General features: G+C 31.1%; 1 protein-coding gene and 1 long non-coding RNA gene across 2 annotated transcripts in view; both read left to right on the forward strand.

The window, feature by feature from the left end:
* Nucleotides 1-245: 245 nt before the first annotated feature.
* The window catches only part of LOC148283042 (uncharacterized), a gene marked incomplete at its 3' end in the record, with an annotated part of 60,338 nt that continues 40,185 nt past the window's right edge, over nt 246-20,398 (forward strand). The window contains exon 1 of the mRNA XM_088224146.1: nt 246-339. The remainder of the gene's footprint in view (nt 340-20,398) is intronic.
* Nucleotides 13,752-18,797, forward strand: LOC148283043 (uncharacterized). The gene is made up of 3 exons (XR_015821949.1): nt 13,752-13,830; nt 15,012-15,186; nt 18,731-18,797. It is a non-coding gene; the product is annotated as an uncharacterized LOC148283043 (long non-coding RNA).

Genomic DNA, 20,398 nt, shown 5'->3' on the forward strand with positions numbered 1-20,398 from the left:
GGGCTGGCGGATTCGGAACTAGGGGTTATGTTATCGTTTTCACTCTTTAGTCTTTAGTCGTACCCCAACTTCCTGGGAAAGTGGAAGCGATTCGGACCCTGTGTTTATCGACATTTTACTTTATGTTGTGTCGCGTAAGACCGCGTGTGAAAACTTAAGTAAACAAACTTTTTTATGCTAGTGATTCATATGTTTATGGATTTTATTCGCCTTTAAAATTATTTTTAATGGAATTTTTGTTGTTGTGAATTTCGATAATGTAAAAATTGCTTTTTAAAAAAAAAACATATTTTTTCATTATGATAAATCTTTTGAAGTTGCACAATGAGGAGAAGTTTGGTAAGTGAATATCGAATTTTAAATAACAGCATTACTATGTTTGACCATTTTGTTTATACTATGAAAATCTTTATTTGAAATTAGGCATCACAAACTTTCTTTACACAATAAATAAATTATGTATTTTAAATATGTGCGGTTTTTTTATATCCAAAACAGTGAAAATAATAATTCGTGTCGCCGCTACGCGCGGCGCAGTGCCGCTCAAGTGTTTGGCATTTATACTCAACAAAAATTAGCCATATTAAATCGTTTTTGGGTTATTTAGTGTGTGCAAGAGAGTGTGTATTTAATGTATAGTTCACATGATACATTATTTTTTTATTTACTCTTTTGGGAACAACACACATATCAGATTTATTGCATGTCTAGAAAACATTGTTTATGCTGCCCCTGGGCTTTGATTACAATATGATGATTAATATATTACAACAGAGACGAAGAAAGTTTCAGATAAGGTTATATAGAAGTCTAGGCATCTATACAGCTTATGACCTGTCATTAGCTGGTTTAAGTGGCCATTTTACGAACTGTGAAACATTCACTATTCCGCCTATATTCTATATTCCTTCAGTTTATTTTTTAAAAAATAAATATTAGGGTTCTTATAATCTACTTAAATATTTCAATTTTGGCGGCCATTTTCAACGAGTTGTAAAGAACTCACTGTTAGAAAATGGAAATCAAGTTAAGGTTGAGTGGGGTTCGAACCTAGTACCTCTGATCCACGAGTCCAAAGCACTAGCCACGGGACCACAACCCGATACTTTTTCGAAGAAAAGTTCTTCGTCTCTGTTGTAATATGTTAATATTAACAGCTCCGTAATGAATTGAATCCAGTCTTTGTCTACCAAAATTTGGACAAACTCAAAAAAATGTTTACAATAAGAAAACTTTTTTTTTAAATTTGACAACTTCCGTCGTGTAATTAATGCCTAAAGCTACTTGAACCACGCACAGATAATTCTGGGTTCGATTCCCGGTGAAAACACACAAATTAAATGTGATTTTTCTCAAGCCTCGGTATTGTGTTGTAATTCACTACTGTTTTTGGTTAATCGACTACTAAACTAAGCCAATTTTTTATTTTTATTTTTATATGTCAGCGCCATAGAACTAAGAATAGTAGAATTAAGAACAGAAACCGCATACGCACATCAAATAAAAGGCGACTCAACTACTCATAAATGAGTAGGTTTACGTTTTGACCCAATAGTTTCTTTGTAGACGTCGCTCAGAACGCAACTCCTGATTTGAATTCAACTATGCCGTGTTATGTCCTTTTAAAGCGTAGAAATACTGATAGTATCTTAAAGAAACAGGATAGGATCACATTTCACGTGTATTAAGCAAATGAATGTGAAAGTATCAAATAAATTACTTTAATATTGAATTATTTTTTTATCTGTCAGATTGTCGAAGTAACAAAATGAACATTTCGTTAGTGTTGCTGGCAACACTATATTTTTATTACAAATATTTTTTTTAACCCTACTTTGCTCATCTAATGAGAGAACTATTGAAAATTGGACCTCGGATTGAACAACTCTGTGGTGAACATTTGACCGACATTATCTTTAAAACATCAAATATTATTTTACATGATTTAAAAATATCCGTTTTTTGTAAAATGAAATTTGTTTTAAGTTTTAAGTTTCAAAGTTCATTAATTTAATTACTCTTATTAAATGACCTTTACTTATCTACTCTGTTGTGTGAATCAATATTTCCGCGTGCACAATAAAATTTTAAAGAAATTAACACATTGCTTTTTTTTACCTTACATTTGTGTTATATTTTTTTTTATTTCCATCATGCAACATTACGCGGCGACATCACGAATGCGCGCGGTGGTTTAGTCGCCTTCTGTTTGATGTGCGTATGCGGTTTCTGGACTATTCTTAATTCTATGTTCGAAGGTCTAGGGATGTGTTATATAAAATACAATGATGAACTTACCAAAAATACACAGTATACAATACAAGTACACAGTTTAACCGAATAACACAAACTAAGTGTATATTTAAAAATAAATTATGAATAATACAACCGTAGCATCTTTTACAATTTTTCTAGATGCTTTTAATTGTGATTACAATAGCATTTTTTGAAATTCATAAATTTTAACCTAGGACTGTTTGAAAACCCACTTTTCGATTGTTTGCATAAAAATTCAAATACGGAACAGGCACGTTTTTAAATTCCAGCGAGTGTTTAATATTCCAATCGCTCCATCAGAGAGAGGATCATCACCTTTGGAATATTCATGAGATATTGATGATGACGGTCCTTCAATCACTATTCCTATTTCCTATATACTGTGTTGTATATACATTGTACACGTTCTTGAATAACTTAAGATAAATACTTCTCTTCGATGTTACATGTTAATATGCAATTGAAAAATATGTGCAGGTACTCACAGTTTTCATAAAGATAGCTTTTTGAAATAATGTTTGTTTTAGGTTGTACTCAACCATTATAGAATTAATTTTTAAATGTATAAACATTTCATTTTCATCTCATAATTATCATCATCATTCCATTTCCGCACCTAATGGTGCATAGGGCACTGCACTGGCACACCAATCGCAGCGTATCATGATTATTTTTGTTACAAAATGGTGAGATGATCAATCTTACGCTTCAGGTACCAGTCCAGGAGCTATGAAATATTTTAGTGTGAAAACACCCCTTTAAATGAATTTTTCATGTTGACCATGTCAGGATAAGCCCGAGACCTCTTGTATGATAGGCTAACGCACTGCCCATTACACCATGACGCCGACGAATTTGCATCTCAAACATTTCTTTAATATTTTCAACAAAATTTCCTTTATTCATTGCAAATGTTTATGGGCTTTCTGTTTCTTTAATAATATTTTATCAACTTTTGTAATTTTTCAAATTGACTCATTTTCCGTCTCTTATATTATATATGGCATCATTAAATCGTCATCGTAGAACCCCTATCTACACCTGATTGTGCATAGGGCATTGTAGTAATTAAGTAAATGTAGCGCATCACGATCTTCTGATACAGGAATGCAAGGTTATCAGTCTTAATCTTTAAGTGCCGGTCCAAGATTGCAATATTTTAATGTCATTTTTAGCTTTAATAAATTTACATAAACAATTTAATAAAATGAAGGCTACAATGGGAAAGGCACGTAGAAACAATGGGTGAAGAGAGAATGCCTAACAAGTTACTTTACACCAAGTCGCAAGGTAGATGTAGCGTTGGAAAACCCAAACTCTGATGGCTGAATGTTGTCCAGTGGGATGTGGATGCTAATAGCATCAGGAACTGGAAGAGTTTATGCTAGGGTAGACCTCATCGAGCTGATTTTTTTTGATTCCGAGAAGCCACTCTTTTACAAGTAGTTATGGCCCTGGTTCTTTTGGGGTGCATTTTAACCAGTAGAGGTTTCTTATCGTGGACATCTTTTAACAGAGTTATTATAAATAACCGACTGTCTTAGTTACATACAAAGAGTTCTAAATTGAAAGAAGAATATTTTGCAGGAAGTTGGGTTTATAGATAATTCTGTGATGGCTTCATTATTTTATATTTTATTCATCAAATAAAATTAAAAATGTTTTGTACATAGCATACATAATGGGGTAATATCACATACTACGAATACCGATAAAAATACATGAAATGGATTACAAATAATTCATTGTATTTTTTTAATCAATTTCAATATTGTGGAGAAATGTTTGTAGTAGTTTTTAGTGTACCTCAATTGCATTACCAGATAACAGCAATGACGTTTCACTCCTCCCTGTATTTTAATGTTTTTTTTCTAATACATATTTTTATCCCTTTTTTTCCTAGGTTCCTCTTTCTCTTTCCTTCCATACTCATCGTGTGATTCCACATTTCTCATCCTTTATGTATAAAATAATGCACTTTAAGTTTTTAGTGTTCATTTTTCCTTCTTTTTTTAAATAAATATTTGCGTTCTTATGATTTTCGAAAATATTTAATATTGAGTTTTCAACGAGTTGTAAATAACTGACTATTAGAAAATGGGAATCAAGTTGGGGTAGAGTGAGATTCGAACCACGGACCTTTGATCTGTGAGTCCGAGACACTAGCCACTGGACCACAACCCGACTTTGATCTTTTGATTTTTGTTTTTAATTTTGTATATAATCGTAAGATTCAATATATCCATGTAATTGTAATTTTCTCAAACTGAACGGTTTGAGTAAGTAGGAAGAAATTGCCTTAAGGCAATTTGCCGCCCTTATATGTATACAAATTTTATATGTATTTAAAGTCTTAAATAAATACTTTTTTAAGTTAATTGAAAACCTTTTTTCTCAAATAAAACAGTTGCTATTTTAAATTTATTACGTTTTTTGAAGGTGTATATTTTGGTTTTTTACTACGAAGTTTTGACCAACTCTTCTTTTGACCAGTCTGTTTTTTGGTTGGCTGCAAGATATTGCTATTAGCAATAAGGTAACCAATTTTTTTTTTTTTAGTTTTAAAATAAATAAATAAAAAGAAGACGATTGCTGACATAAAGTTATACAGCTTTTGAATTAAACTTGAAGGAGTCTGCGAATAGCTCAACCTAACAATGAAAACCCAAAAAATTATATGTCACGTTATCTTTAAAGCAAGAGGCCAATTGGTGATTTTTTTATCCAGCACGTATACGTAAGAAGCTATTTTTGAGCCCAAAACACCTTAATTTTTTTACGATTTTATTTTAAAAATGAAAAATGAAATATTAATCTTCACATGTTGCTATTACGGGTAATTCATTTCTACAACGTTTCAATGTAATACTCGTATAATTTTTTCATAGTTTGAAGTTTAGAAAAAAAACTAGAATACTGTTTGCAAAACTATTTATTTAAATTAAACGAAGTAATTTTCAGAACTAAATGATCAAATTTATATTAATACCCAAATTAAACGACAATGGTAATGGTAATCGTATAGATCTATATATTTTATGTAGTAAATACATACACGAACTGGGAGATGCACGATAATATACTACCGATAACAACGGCTACTATTTGTAAGCCTATGGTAATTTTTGTGGAATCCAGATGAGTATTTGTGCTCGAAATAAAAGGGGAGTTAAGAGGATTGATATTGTAAAATACCCTATTCTCATTCAGTCATTGTTGAGCTTTAAAAAAGTCCCATTTTAAACTCAAATTATTGTTACAATAGAACATACCTATGTACCTACCCAATTGTTGCTTTTGAAGCTACGTATCTGGAATTTGAATGTCGCTTGTGCTGTACTTTAAACTTAATAGAATTTATAGGGGAGAAGTCTGACGTCATAATACCACCTGGTGTCAAAAATTCAAAAAAAGAAGTAAAGTCGAACACAACGTATCTTTATCATGAAGAGCAGTTTCTTCAATAAATTATTATTAAAATGCTCTATGCGTCCAGGCGAATGAAGAGTACAGTTCTGTTCTCAAAATAGAACCATAACCCCGAACGAGTGTTTTCAACGAAAAAGGAAATCAAAAGGAGATAATTCTGCCTCGTAGTACAGTGGTTGACGTCTTTGTCTACCATTCTTGAGGTCATTAGTTGAATTTTTGCAGGGTAAACGTGAAATACTGATTTTACGATTGATTAGACTGCAATATTCTATTGTTTCTTGACTGGCTCCTGAGGCGTACGATTTTCACCTTACCTTCATCTAATATATGGTTAAAATACTATGCGTTTAGTTGACCCATTTAGTGCCCTATGCATTATCGGATGCAGAAAGGATAATGAAGATGATGGAAAATATCTATTTAAAGTTTTTAAATATCATATACTTTTCTTTTTTATTTAATTTTATTTGATGAATCAACTTTTTGTTCAAACATTTTAATAAACGTTACATGTCAGCGTAATTAGTATACTGATGAAGAGACAGGCACCGGTTTGTCTTTAAACCGGGAAATAAAGAAAAGTTGGTAAGGAGGCTAAATACAAATATTTACTTTCAGAATTTACGGTTTGTCAGTGGCGTTAGAATGTAGATCGTTGTCATACTCTGACTATTGCTTGTTGATCTTCGTCATAACCTTTTTACTTGGTAACTATTATATAAATTGTGTTTTTTACTCAGTCCAGGTAGACAAAGACTACAGTTTTATATGCGAGGGGTATTTTCGACTATTTTCGGCTGATGAGGAAATCGAGTTGGGAAAAGTCAGTAGTCAAAAAGATTAGTCAGTTCGCCTTCCATGCCTAGGGTTCGATTTCTGGCAGGAAGGACATGAGATATTGGTTTAAAAAGGCGGTTCTACACTGCAGTATTTCATTGTGCCTGAACTGCTATCTGAAGCGTAAGGCTGATCAAATTACCTTCTTGTGATAAAAAAAAATCCAGATACGAAGCAATTGGAGCATCGATGTTATTGATACGTTCAAAAGAAGTGCGGTAATTTGATTTTTTTTTTTAAAAGCACTCGTAAATATAATATATGACGTTCATATTACATAAATACACCACACTGAAAATTACTGTTTACATATTATTTTTTTTTAAAAGAATTAATTACCAAACAATTATTATTCATGATTTTCCAATATTGCAGCTTACAGAGAGATTTAATGATTTTTTCCCAGTGCAATAATCTGCAGAAAAAAATCTCATATCACGTTACACATGACAAAACTACTTACAAATTCTGTAATAAGGGTGGATATTTCATAATTTAAAGTTTTTTGAATAGCTGAAGCTACCATATTGGTATTTAAAATCCCTCAGCTGGGTGAACTGAAACCCCAGAGGTATTTAACTTTATACATGACTGAATCTATTATTTTTATGAAGCACTTTCTAGCACTAAAAACATGAAATAACTTCAAATTTGAATAGATTCAATAAACAAAAGCGTGCTGTGAATGTACCACAGCGCGCCGGACAATGAATGCATTAAAATATATACTAAAATAATATCACAGCAGGCACTCCTTCTAAAAATACTTTTTTTTATTATTTTTCCCGTTCCGCACTTAATGATGCATAGGGCACTGAATTAGTTCACCAATCACAGCGTATCTTGATCATTTTAGTTTAGTTACATTGATGGTATAATGATAAGTCTTACGATTCTGGAGCCAGTACGGGAACTTTTTTTGGAATTTATTTACAAACCCTGACGGATTACATTCATTTAACGAAATATTTTTTAATTTTTAAAATTTATTTAATATTTTTAAAATCTTGTACAATTTTTCCAAGTCTTTTTTTTAGTTTTGCATGGTTGTTAATTGTTTAATATCAGTTCCTGGTTTGTTAGTCTCGACTGTCCTTGTCTCGTTTTAGAATGTTGTATATGATATTATTAACACATTGTATCCCGAAGCCGTGTAAACGCGTGATTATATAACCATGCGTTGTGTCCCGGTCCCGTGTTTTCACGTGGTTTACCAGCTGTCTAAAAAAGTGCATTTTATTGACATCTAGTGAGTTTTATTAGTACTTTTTCGCTGCTGATAAACCGCGTGTTTACACGGGACCGGGACACAACACGTGGTTATTATAATCACGTGTTTACACGGCTCCGGGATACAAAGCACAAAAAAAGGAGTGCGGCCCTGTATATGTGTGAACATTCCAATGAGCAATGTGGCTCTCCATAAAGGCCAATGTTGGCAAAACTATCATACAAAAATGACTTATTTAATGTTTTTAATTAAATCTTAGAAGTTTCAATTGATTTAACCTAGTATTTTTTATAATTATGACACTTTTAAGAAACCCTTCACAAAGCATGAAATTTCACAAAAATGGGCCAGGCACAGGGCAAATTCTATGTGTATTCGGCCGGTGCTCAAAGTGTTAATAATAATAATAATAATCATGGTTTATTAACGAAAACAAACAATATTTTTATCTACTGTTCTAATATTCTCGTATTGTGTCTATGTTTACTACAATTTTTTTCAAGTTTTAGTTCTTTGTCTACAATTACATCAACGGCTAATTTAAGAATAATTTTTAAGGCTTCTAGTTGAAAGAGTTCAATTATAATGAATTATTCAGTTTGATTTAAGAGTTCTTCAATATTTTATTTTGCTGCTTATATTATCTGTATAGAGTGTAAAGGTAAGTCATTAAAAATAGTTCTATTTTTACGTAGGCTTAATGATATTTTAGTGTGAAAACACCTTTTTAAATATATATTTTGAGTCAACTATGTCAGGAATCGAACCCGATATCATTTGTATGGTGGACAAAATAATTTGATAGCTTTAAAAAAGGATAAATGTTTTTTTTTTTAGTTTGATATAACCTCCCAACATGTCAAAATTGTCGCATCCTGCGCTCGACCGACTGGAATGATTTAAAACTAGAATTATTGAACATATCAAATCGTGGAAGAATAATAAGGATAGTTATATTGTTTTCAATCATTTTATTGTAACCAAAAAATAAGTTTAATGTTCATGCAAAAAATGACGAAATTTTACATAACTTCTTAAAAAGCAAGAATCTAGAAAAAAAAAACAAAAACGTCGATGATCGACAACAAAAATATTCAATAAACTTCTGAAACGATCAGTTAATGAATGCATGTTCACCTCAATTATTTTCCAATCAACATTTATTCATCTTTTTATTCTACATTATGATTTCGTATGCGAAACCTATAATAGTTTTCCTTAATAGAGCCTCAATTGTATACATATTGATGATGGAAATATAAAATTTACTAAGAGGCATGTTCTAACTTTACAGAAGAACCAATCTATGTTTTTTTAAATTAAAAAACGAATTTAAATATGTCATGTTTTAATTTTGAAAGATGGATAAGTCATTCAGATACCAAAATAATATAAAATCTACTATATTCCATACAAGGCTCTTCTGAAATTCTGAAAAAACTTTTTTTCAATATGTTTTATTTTTTTTTTTATTTCGAGTTTTTTTTTCTCGTGGTTATTCATAATTTTAGAATAACTTTAACAGTGCAAGTCAAACTAATTTATTAATAACAAATAAATATTTATCGTTGATCCTCACAGAAATCGAACCCATGACCTCAAGCATGGAAGGCGAATACACCAACTACTACAATACGAGTCGGTTTTTTCTCCATCCGATTTCCCTTTTCAGGATGTTTACCCGAGAGTAGTCATCCAGTTCAAAATATTCGTCCGGGGTTCCAGTTCTTTTTTACACACAGAACTATGTTCTTCATCCACCTGGACGCATACAAAATACTTACTAAAGTATCTTTAAAAATTGTGTTTTATGATATTGACAATATACACATGTAGGCTTATCGTATTTTGATTTAATGCAGGTTACTATTATAATTAGTATTAAAACTAGTAATTTATTTTTAATTAGTAACTTATATGTAAATATAAGTTATTACATCATCACTAATAGATAGGGTTATAATATATTGTGACTGTGTTTTATTCTCCCTTATTTCTGTCACAGGGCTGACTGATGTCCCACCGGGGGTTGAAGTTGGGGTAATGCCACCTGGCAAGTGTTAATAACAGTTACTTACCTACACGTTTTATACTGTACACTGTAGGTAAAATTATTGGATGTACAATAACTTATATATCTAAAATATACCAAACAAATTATTGGAAGTACAATAACTTATATATCTAAAATATACCAAAATAAATCATCGAACGGTTTCCCCGTAGAGGTAAGTAGAGAAAAAACCACCATTATCATCATCTCCCCTTCCGCACCGAATGGTGCATAGGGCACTGCAGTGGTACACCAATTGCAGCTTATCTTAATATTTTTTGTTACATGGAGGTAAGATGATCAGTTTTACGCTTCAGGTACTAGTGTAGGGACTATCAAATATTCTAGTGTAAAAACACCCTTTTAAATAAATATATTTATTTATAATTTTAAAAAAAGTGTATTGTTAAGTGTCCTCGGTACGAGTAACCCCACCCCAGTGAGGTCACATTATTTTTATTATTAATTATAGTTTGTAACAGAAAAATATGAATAAATAAATCAAATAAATAAATATACATTTTTTTTTTATTATTTTTTTTTTACACAAATACATACAAAAAATATAATAAAAACATATCCCAAACTATATGATGCCAAGGGCCCTGTGTTGAGTTGGGATTCAACATAATGGAAAGTGGAAGCACGTACATAATTAAAAAATAGCAAAATAAAAAAAATATATATTACTTAAACATACTTTAAAGGGTATTTGGACAACACGCTTGTTAACGTATTTATCTATGCAATATCAATAGCAATATATCACATTACCATGTCAGGAATCGAACCCGAGACCTCTTGAATGGTAGTACTTTACTTTTTTATCGGGTCTGGAATTTCATATGTTCATACTCAAATTTATCACTCATTAAAAATATATTCAGGTAGAGACATTTTTATTTTTTGTGTACTAGAAATCGTTCTTTTTCCGGACCTAATGGTGCACAGGGAACTGAATTGGTATACTTATCGCAGCGTATTTTGATCATTTTTGTTACATGATCCGTCTTACGCTTCAGGTAGCAGTCCAGGGACTATGAAATATTCTGGTGTGAAAACACCCTTTTAAATAAATATTTCAAATCAACCATGTCGGGAATAAAACCCGAGACCTCTCAAATGGTAGGAAAACGCGATGACTGTTACACTACGAGGCCGACAGGAAACATCCTTGAAAATAAAAAAAGTTCGCTGTCATAAACTGCAAATATAGAAATACTTTTGTCGAAGCAACCTCTTAACCTCTCGGCAAACCTACCAATACTGTGGCAACAATACTTCGACATCATATGGTAAAAATGCAGTCATCAATAGACTTCACTCTCTAGGCAATAAGTACCAGGACATTGGTGACTCATTTCACATGAAATTTATTACATATAGAACGGCTCTTCTTCTTTATTTTATTGGTAATAGTTCTAGGTAACTATTTGTTACTTTTGTTAAAAATTTGTTTTAAACTTCTTTATTAGTGTTTTTTTTTTCTTTTTTCGTTTCTTTTCTTAATTAATTTATAAGTAAAAAATATTTCTCTTTATCATTTTTTTTACATCATTATATATTTTTATATATAAACATATACTATTTACCTAAATATTAGTTTTCAATAATAATACATATATATATATTTTTTTAAATGTTATTCAAAATTTACTTCTTAGTTATTTTTTAAACTTGTTCAAAGTATTTCTAATACCAAATTATCTTTTTTTATCGATAATTCTATAACTGGTAATATTTTATTCTTTTATATAGTTTATATTTCTAAATTAATAATATTGTTTTAAATGCTCTGTATTACTTATAATTATGCTTACATGTAGGTATATTTAATTGTATTTGTAACTTATATGTAAAAGACACTAAGTGCCGTTTATTTCAAAAAAATAAAATAAAATACATCCACTATTTGTCTTTCTTCTCAAGCTTGTATGGTTTTCATGCGGCTCGACTTAAAAATTATCTCCCATCCACTATCAAAGATGATACTACAGTTTTTCTGTTTAAATCACGTCTGAAAAAACATCTGCTTTCTTTTCCTTAATATCTTTGCTCTTTTTTCACATTTCGGTAAGTAAGTTAAGTTAGAAATAGCAATAAGTTACACATATTGCTATTTCTACTTTTATATCACATTTTTTTTTTACTAAATACGTTTTGAATCCATTTTACAACTTGTTTTATTGGTTGGTTGTAATAGATTACTATTTGGTGACTAGTCCGCCAATGTATTATTTATATTATGTACAAAAAGATTTGAAAAATATTTTTTTTAAATACTGAAAATTACCAAATGATTATTTTATTTTTAACGTTTCCGTTTATTTGGCCACCTGTGTACAAGGATCCTTTACTACGGCGGAACAAATCCCAACCCCCCAGTAATCATTATTGTATCGAATCCAATAGGGACACCGTCAATGTAACGGTAATTGGTTGCATTATGGTAGCAGTGTACATTCGATTTCATTTTGTTTCGAAAAAGCTTACAAATTAATATTATTTTTAATTATTTAAAAAAAAAAAAAAAATATAGGAATACTTGAGTTTTTATTATTTACGCTCACATTTAAATTTTCAGACCATTTCCTATAAGTCATAAATAACATGTGCTATAAAAATGAGAATCGAGTTGTGGTAGAGTGGAATTTGAACCTCGGTGTTTGACCGTGAGTCTACAATACTACCTGGTTCAAATTATTTACCCAAATATTTACAATTTGCCGTGTTTTATGTTTGTCGTGAAAAACCGTCATAGATAAATGAAAGCAAGCTGTGGACTTGTGGGATTCGAACCTAGAACCTGATCCTGAGTTCGCGACGGAATGGAATGGAACTATAACCCGTTTATAAAATTAGGTATTGAGTATTGCATATCATCATCATCATTCGTCAGTTGGAGCATATAGTGTCCACAAAGAGCCTCCAAGCATCACTTTCGGCTGCCAGCTCTTGTGCGTCTTCCCAAGTGAGGTTGTCGTCTCGTAGTTCTGACATAAACTGCCGACGAACAGTTGACGTCTAGGACGCGAGAAGATGCCTTGTAAAGTAGGCAAGCGTGGTTAAGGCTCTCAGGAGGCATCCGCAGTATATGGCCCAGCCAACCGTATCGCTTCCGCTTGATGACAGTTGTCACCGAAGTTCGCTGCGTTCGTTCTCTTATTACTTCATTCCTCACAAATTCAAACCATCGCACATCTAAGATTCCTATTATTATATTAAATATTGCATATCTCATTGTTAAAAACTAAATTTCCAATAATATTTCCTTGTAAAATTCAATGTGAATATCGATTTTTTGACAAGAAATCTGAAGTGTTGATTTGTGCTATATAAAATGTTTATATGACAGGCGCCGTGGCGCAGTTGGTTAGACGATTATCTGTGAAACTGGCGTCGCGGGTTCGATTCCCGCCAGTTGCAAGAAAAAAAATCCAAGAAAGATTTTTTTCTCAATTGGTCTGGGTGTTGTGGTATATTTTTCATTACCTCCTTCCATATCCCCTCTATCTCACCTGCTTAAAGCCTCAAAATAAAATCTTAGCGGGTTATTCCTTTAAAAAATTAAAAAATAAAAATTTATTGTTGATTCTATCATAGAAACACAATTCAATGTATTTATAGTTTATGGCTATTGTAAATAACTTAACTGGGGCTGTGTTTTTCCTCATGGGCGTCTAGCCACAAAACAAAAGATTCAATATACAATATTTACCAATTAGATAATTAAATTAATTTACTTGCATGATTTAAAGATGAACTTTTGGGTATTGGGGATTTCAACCGAAATTGTACAGAACATATTAAAAATAACTTTACCCTATATACACTATACAGGGTAAGTCCGAGAGAGTTGACCAGACCTTATCAGGGACATGGCCAGAGGTATGTAATTCCACATCTTAATCACAGGTGGCGCTGCATGCACGTTAAAACGATTTGCCGTGATAATGACGTCAAACATTTGTATGTTTCGTCGCGAGAAAACACGAAAAAAGTGAGTAACTAAGCTTTTTATTTTGTGTCATATCATTTTATTTACACACTTTGTTGGTTGGCATTTTGTTTGCTATATATTTGTGTAAGAAAATGTTTTTTTTGAACTTTGACGCGTCAAAGAGTTTGAAGTGTTTCTAACCTAAAAATGGATAGCGTCGTCACATTGCATTAAGAATGGTCCAGAAACCGCATACGCACTTCAAACAGAAGGCGACTAAATTACTCATAAATGAGTAGGTTTACGTTTTCACCCATTAATTTCTTTGTAGACGTCGCTCAGTACGCAACTCCTAATTTGATTTCAACTATGCCGTGTTGTCTCCTTTAAAAGTGTATAAATACTACTAGGATCTTAAAAAAACAGGATGGTATCACATTTCATGTGTAGTTAGCAAACGAATGTTTAAGTAGCAAATGCCATAGAATTAAGAATAGTCAAGAAGGAGCGTAGAATCATATTTAATCATATTAAGCATTACTTAAAAATTGAATTATTTTTTCATCTGTCAGATTGTCGAAGAAACAAAATGGAAATTTCGTTAGTGTTGCCAGGGAAATCATTTTTTTTCCCCTACTTTACTCATTTAATGAAAGAACTAATGAAAATAAGACCTCAGATTAATCAACGCCGTGGAGAACATTCGAACGATATTATCTTTAAAACATTAAATATTATTTAACATTATATAAAAATATCCGTTTTATGTAAAATCGAATTTGTTTTATATTTTAAGTTCAAAGTTCATTTATTCAATTACTCTTATTAAATGGCCCTTTACTTATCTACTCTGTTGTGTCAATCAATGTTTCCGCGTGCACAATAAAATTTTAGAGAAATTAACAGATTGCTTTTTTTTTTACCTTACATTTGTGTTATGATTTTTTTTTCCCATCAAGCAACATTACTCGGTGACATCACGAATACGCGCGGTGAAAGTAGGACATAGTAGGGGGATTATTGGACACAGTCCGATGTATTCAAATATGATTCTACGCTCCTTCTGGACTATTCTTAATTCTATGCGTCGTCATAATGTTCGGTTAAGATTATTGGGATGGATATCTAACCCGTACTATCAGGTGAGATGGCCAACTTTGTAAGGGTGTTATGACTATGGTGTATAAATGCTTATTCTGTTCATTTTACAATTAAAGTGCGTTGGTTTTTTCTTTTTTCAGATACCTAACAAACACAAGCGCAAGCGCGTGGGTCTTCATGGCTACAGGATGGAAGATCAGTTACGATGTGCAATAAATGCTGTTCAAAATGACAATACTTCAGTGCAAATGTCTGCTTAAAGTTTTAATAAAATAAAAACAAAGCAAAGAAACGACAAAGAAAACTAAAAATTAGGTATAACTATTACTACTGTAGTACTTTGATCATCTCTACCGGATACTCTGGCAGAGATGGCCATTTGAGTTTTTTGTTTGTTTTACCTTTTATTTCTTTTTATAATTGTACAAGTACTGGAGAGTCATATTAAATAATAAATGAAGTTTTGAAAATACTAATCAACGGAACTTTATTTGTTATAAAATCATCCTAAAAACTACTATGGCCAACTCTCTTAGACTTACCCTGATTGAAAAAAAAAAATACACTTTTAATACAAAAGTAATGACTTTATAAGTTCATGAATATGTAAACGAATGCAATTTTTAATGAACAAATAAATAACAACAGTACTATATTCTATGACCATTTATCTGATTTAAACGGATTTAAAAATGTAAGTAGTAGCCGAAAGGGCGCCTAAAGATACGTAGTTCATAGTAACTCAACTAAGCCCATAATCCCAGGTGTAAAAAGGTTGAGCACACTAACCAACTCGAGTGGCGGGTTTTGTGTACAAAACGGGTATTCTTTTATGCTTAGTACACAAAGAGACCCCTTTGAATGGTAGCCAACAGTACGAAATAAAACATTTAATAAAGGATTCGGCTTTTTCAATAGCTTATTTCATTTCTAGTCAAAGCTCGATAGACCTCCTTCATATTTTTTTTGTGTCTACTCACAAAAGAAACATTTTTTTTGCATTAATTTGATTTTTATATTTTTCAAATATTGTATCATTATAACATTAAACCTGTCTCTTTTAACAATGAAAAAACTTTCACACTGTTAATATGATAATATGTATTAAGTTTACTAAAAAATTTGTTCCAGTATACTGAAAGACAAACTTTTTATAGGTAAAAATAAATATTTAAAGCATTAACTTTGTGGTCAAGCATTTTTAAAATGTTTTTAAATATTTATATTTAACAACTTACCGACTGTTCTGTGTCTACCAGTTTCGATACGTACCCGTCTCTTGGTCAAGACACCAATTAAACCAACATGAAAAACCCACTATACACCTTCACTTAATTGGTGTCCTGACGAAGAGACGGGCACGTCTCGAAACCGGTTGACACAGAACAGTCGGTTAGTAGTTATATACAAATATTTCATATCATTTAGAAATATTTTCGTTCTTATGATTTACCCGAATACATCAATTCTGAAGCCATTTCCAACGAGTTGTAAATAACTCACAATTAGAAAATGCGAATCACGTTGAGGTAAAATGGGGATTGAACCTTGTACTTTAACTTATATGCATACTTTTTTTACTTGAAATAAATTATGTTTTCTTGTACCTACCACCCGCGTCCCTCAGATTCGTCGATTCATAAAGCTGTTAATTTTTGTAAAATATAAGGACTATAAAACTTATTTTTAGTTTTGGAAATAAACATAAACAAATTGATACTTTTAAACTTAAAATAAAAGAAATCGAACACTGATTTGAGTCTAATGAACGCTTTATTTTATTTTGACAAATAAAAAAACAAAAATTTCGTGACAATTGTTTCGCCTTGTTAGTGTATTTTCAAACGAATGTAAATATTAGATGGATTGAATTTCCTTATTTGGTTATATAATTCAAGATGCTTAACTAAAAAATATAAATATTGTTATGAACTTTAGCATGTACATTAATCATAATAGTTGTGGGAATTTACTTGAATTATATAACTATACAAGGACATTCGATCCATCTAATCTTCACATTCGTTTGAAAATGCTTTTACAAAGCGGAATCATTGTCACGAAATTTTTGCTTTTATATTTGAAAAAATTAAATAAAGTGTTCAGTAGACTCAAATCAGTGTTTGATTTCTTATATTATAAGTTTAAATATGGAGTTCTACAAAATAAACACCAAATCAATCAATAAAAAAATAGTGTTTCCCATTTTTTTAGATGACGGCACAATGTTACAACAAAATAAATTGCAACTCAATATAAGCAAATGTCAAACTATGAGATTCTATAAAATAAAAATACTTATTCTATTTAATTATATGTTAAATCAAATTAAAATTACTGATGTGTCTACCCTGAGCGATCTGGGTGTTTTGTTTGATTCGAAAATATTATTTAAAGAGCACATTCTTAAAATATCTAACAAAGCTTTAAAATTATTAGGATTTGTACTTAGAACCGGAAAAGATTTTAATAATATAAATACATTAAAATATCTTTACACATCTCTAGTTAGGAGCCAACTGGATTATATTTCTCCAATTTGGTCATCTTATCAAATCACTTTCTCAGAGTATATTGAGAGGATTCAGAATAAGTTTCTTAGATATATTAATTTTAAGATGGGTTTTCCTAGTAATCAATTAAATTATAACAAAATCTCTCTAAAATTAAATAAATTGCAAGAACAAAGAACATCGACCGATCATACGACTTTATATTCAATAATAAAACTAATGTTCGATACCCTCTATTAAAATTGATTTCATTCTATGTACCACCTAGGTTAAGCGGAACATCTACAATATTTTACTGTCAAAATTCTCAAACGGTAGCTCAATACAACTCACCTATTAGATTACAGTATACCGGGAGTGAATATGCATCATATTTTTATATATTTAGTTTATCTCTGCTTAACTCAAAAAATTAAGTGACCAACATAATTTTATCAAAAAAGCAAATCAACTACAAATCGGGTTAGAATAGTTATAATTTGATTGATTTAAGTATTTTGTTATTTTATCATTACTTTAAAATATTCACGAGCATGTATTTTAAGTAATTTATAATGTGTATAGTACGAGTATATTAATATATCAGACTCGATTTTTTTTGTTTTCATTTTCAAGCACTCTTTAAACCACATATATGTAAATGGCAGAAATGCCGTATGTAAATAAATAAATAGTAAATTGTTATTCTATTCAGTTTACTGACATCTTTGAGTATATTTCTTTGACTCTAGTATACATCTTTGAGTGTTATTTATTTGTAAGCGCGTACCTAGTAAAATGTTCTCTGCCACTATTTTCTGCCATTATTTTCTGCCTTAATTTGGTTACCAATTACCACCAGATGGATAAGTGTAATATTCTTATCGTTCTGTTTCAGTCTCACCTTATATATTATAGAGGATATAGTTTAGTCTCTCTAAGGAATAAACAGCCATGGGCTTTATCCTTCACAAAGTGCTAATATATCATTTTGCTGTAGTATCCTTTTTTGTATACGACCTTTTCGAACCCTAATTTTTCACCCACCTCCATTACCGTGCATGTCGTCTCCCGTCTCCCGTCTCCCGATTTCTCCAGTTTTACCCATATATTTTTTGTTTCATTACTCCCCTAAATCTTATTCTTCAGTCTTCTTTCATCGCTTACAATTTTCTAACACATTTACGCACATGTGGGATAAACTGCGGATGATTCTCAAACTAAAAATAAGTGTGTGATTTTGGCTGCATTATTTACATAGCAATATATACTAGATACCTTGTCTGGGTAGAAGAATAATACAGTTCAATAACAACAACAGCAAACTATCACGCCATTTCCCCGTATACCCTTATTTTTTCTTGCAGACCTCGCATCTTCTACAGAAATGTTTCTTAACCATATTGGAAGAATCGCCCCCTTTACCACAGTAAAATTATCCAGCGCCCCCCTCCCGAACGAAAGTCGAAATAAAAAATTGCGTTTTCCTCTATGTAGGTATGTATTATATCCAATGTATTTCCCAATAAAAAAATTTAAAAAGTCAACTTTAATAAAACACAATATTATTTTTATAAAAATTTTGTATTTTTTCCCTTTTATGTCAAATCACATACCACATACCACATACATTATAATATAATTTTTTAAAATAAGTAAATACGAGTAATTGATGATTTTTCGAATGTTTGAGTTTACTGTTTACCAAATTGATGTGCCATATACGTATTTTTTTTAAATTTCTGATCCTATATTTGTGGTGATATACTCATGTCTCTGTGTCAACTAATTGCTAGTCTCATCTAAACACAGGACTTTTAGTCCCATGGAGTTAAGATTTATGTCTCAAATAATTTACAATAAGCTTATGAATGTAAATGAATAAATAAATTCAATATCAATTTTTTATTAAAAAACTAAAAAAAAGTTATTGAGATCTTTGAGTCTCGTGTGATTTCACCAATTTCGTAATATTGGGTGAGTTTAGTCAAGTATGGTCTCAAATCTCCTCTGTGACTTATTTGTAATCGATTTCGTGATTTTTTCAATATTACTATTTTAGCACTAAAATCCTTCTCTACTAAATAGGAAGATGGAAATGCCATGATGGATAATTTGACTTCTCTCCACGGAAGATGGTATTGATGGCAAAAACGAACCCAAAAAGCATTATAATCACATTGATTGAATACTATTTTGGCTTTGCAGTCATTTTGTTAGTCAATAAACGGCTCTTTAAAATTTGAACTGGCACTTTCTACGTCTGATAAAAATGCATTGCTAGCTTCGGACGGTACAAAACTTTCACTCATATGCGATATTTTGAACTTTTTTGAATAGGCCGATATTTTATATGGAGAACATGATATTGAACACATTTTTCTATATTGACACAATGCCCACTTGGTCTTCTACCGCGCTAAATGCTAAAAATTTAAAAACGCCCTTCCAGAACTTCAAAACGCCCACAAAGTGGCGATGGCGCCCTAGTTAAGAATCACTGCTACAGGCATGTGTCTTCCAAATCAAAAAAAAAAAAAATTCAGACAAAATTTTAATTAATCACATTATGTTTTAAAAATCTTCACCCCTGCTATCAATACTTCCCATAATTAGGGAAACCCCACCCCCTCCACCTCACACTGCTTTGCCCTTTCTAACCGACCCTATCAGTACCTAAGTACTAAACTGTATATTTTAGTTTGGTTTATATTTACACCTGATGATGGGTAATTTAAAATACCTGAAACTATTAGTGTTATTAAACGCGTATGTGGTGAAAAATATACATTTGAAAAATTACAAGGTATTAAATTTTAAATAAAATTATTAATTTAATTTATACAGAAAGTGTATTATACTGAGTATTTTGTATCTTTTATTATGTTTTCTTACTGTTTTGGATTGTATAAACCGATATTATGTACTGTCACGAAAATGTTTTATTTTCATACATAAAAAGTACTCGGTTCTAAAAAAGTGTTTTTTTATAACTCCTGTTTGTATAATATATTGTTCATGTATTATATATATAA

This window comes from Micrasema longulum, unplaced genomic scaffold (genome assembly GCF_059751315.1).
Source record: "Micrasema longulum isolate JH-2025_06_02 unplaced genomic scaffold, ASM5975131v1 h1tg000268l, whole genome shotgun sequence".
Lineage (NCBI taxonomy): Eukaryota > Metazoa > Arthropoda > Insecta > Trichoptera > Brachycentridae > Micrasema > Micrasema longulum.